The sequence below is a fragment of the Lepus europaeus genome, chromosome 1, assembly GCF_033115175.1.
Source record: "Lepus europaeus isolate LE1 chromosome 1, mLepTim1.pri, whole genome shotgun sequence".
NCBI classification, from domain to species: Eukaryota; Metazoa; Chordata; class Mammalia; order Lagomorpha; family Leporidae; genus Lepus; species Lepus europaeus.
The window spans coordinates 60304444-60306486 of NC_084827.1; the positions used below are offsets into that span (position 1 = coordinate 60304444).

General features: G+C 39.1%; 1 non-coding gene across 1 annotated transcript; it reads left to right on the top strand.

The window, feature by feature from the left end:
* Positions 1-243: 243 nt before the first annotated feature.
* On the top strand, positions 244-352 carry LOC133768547 (U6 spliceosomal RNA). Its single transcript, XR_009867009.1, has one exon. It is a non-coding gene; the product is annotated as a U6 spliceosomal RNA (small nuclear RNA).
* Positions 353-2043: the final 1691 nt, after the last annotated feature.

The following is a 2043-nucleotide window of genomic DNA, read 5'->3' on the forward strand; positions in this document are numbered from 1 at the left end:
GTGTCAGGAAGAAGCCAGGAGACCAGAACTCCACCCAGGTCTCCCACGTGGGTGGATGGATCCCAAGAACTTGGGCCATCACGTACTCTTTTCCAGCACAAGAACCTGGATCAGAAGCAGAGTAGGCAGGGCTCAAACAACACAGTGATGTACTGCACAGATGTCCCAAGGCATGGGCTAAATCCCCCGTGCTACAACAGAAACCTCAAGCAAGTTACAATTTTTATGTGATTAAAAGCTACCATGCTCGCTTTGGCAGCACATATACGGAAAATTGGAAAAATACAGAGAACATCAGCATGGCCCTTAAAGCAAGGATGACACACAAATTCATGAAGTGTTCCATATTAAAAACAAACAAACACACACAAAAAAACAAACTACCGAGGTCTTGATTTCCAATATTTTTCTCTGGCAGAAACAAAATAAAATGAAAAAAAAAAAAAAGGCAACAACAAAAACTAAGATTCTTTGGATAAACTGCTGACTTCAGGTCTGTTGCAAGAAATATACAAGGCGGCCTGAAGCATCCAGTAACACCAGTAAGTGCCTAAAAAACAAGCTGAGAAGGCTAGGAAGCAGCAGCCACCCAGAAGAGTTCCCAACAACCAACACTGGAATGGTTTGAGAAATCAAATAAATCACATAGTGTTGCATAATAGGCATGTTAGAAAATAAACACATGTAGGGCCACTCTGATTTAAGCCCAGAATTGAATAAATAACTAATGGAGGAAAATAGACAGATTTCCCAGACAGAAGTATTCAGAGTAATTTATGTCAGCACCGCCCCCACCATGGCAAGGAAACATAACTCTGCAGCCTTGAGTGTGGCCTTGAAAGACTGAGTGTGGAAAAAAAGAGGAGGGAAGAGGCTTGTGAGTTAATGAGTTAATTAATTAAACAGTACAAAAAATTACATAGCCAAAGCCACTTCTATTTATCTATCTCCACTTCATCTGCTTGAGATGACAACCAGGGATGAATCCAATCTCAAATTTTCTTTTTTTCTTGCAAATACCTAAAGCCGTGTACACATACAAATAAGTTTTACAAAAAAAAAAAAATACAAAACCACGTTTACACATTGTTCAGCACCTTGCCTTTCCATTTAGCTGTGTTCTCAGGGCTCATAGTGGGTGTGACCCCATGTGAAGCAGTCTCCTCCCCTTTCATCTCCAGGGAAGCCTCCCTCGCATGTTTACCTGCACTGCTCCCCATGCCACCTTCCATGTCAGTGTCAGCAATTTATAATTTTCCCTCTGCTCTCCTTAGTATATACAATGCATTTACAGATGTCTATAGGAAAACAAACAAGAGCTATTGTTGCAATCCTGGTCAATGATTATTTTACCAAATAGTATTTCATTATGAATTACTTCCCTATATATTACATTAGTTACTCAATAATACATCATGGAAATTCCTACAGGTAAACTGCTTACATAGTATAGGCATTGAACAATATACTTCGGTATAGATATCTATTATTTAGTTCACTCTTTGAGAGGCACTGACTTTTATTTCCAGTAACTTGATGTTGCAAATAATGCATGACAAATAGAGTGGTGTATGCTGGCATATCCTAATACAATGACACATTTATTTCCACGGGAGAGACGTCTGGAAGTGGAGGTGCTCAGCAAATTCATATGTAATTTTAGAGGTAATAGCTTTTTCTAAACCACTTTCTGAAAGAGTAGGAGTGATATGTACATCTGTCAGCAAAGGGTGTTGTGGGTCTCTTTGGTTTTCCCAGTGGGATGGATTTAAAGGGATAGCTCACTTCCTTTAGTTTGCATTTGCCTATCCCCTAATGAATCTGAGTCTATCAGCCTGCTGGTTTCTGGAATTCACTGTATTTGGCTACTCATAGGATTTACTTGATTTCCTGTTGAATTGAACAGCTTTTTAAAAGCTTGTTCAATTTCCCAGAAACTACTCTTTAGAGGGTAGGGATTGTAGTATATTATTATATTATTTTACTCCGATATCTCTTACCATGTAACAAATAACTTCCAACACATAGCTGGAAATGCAACCG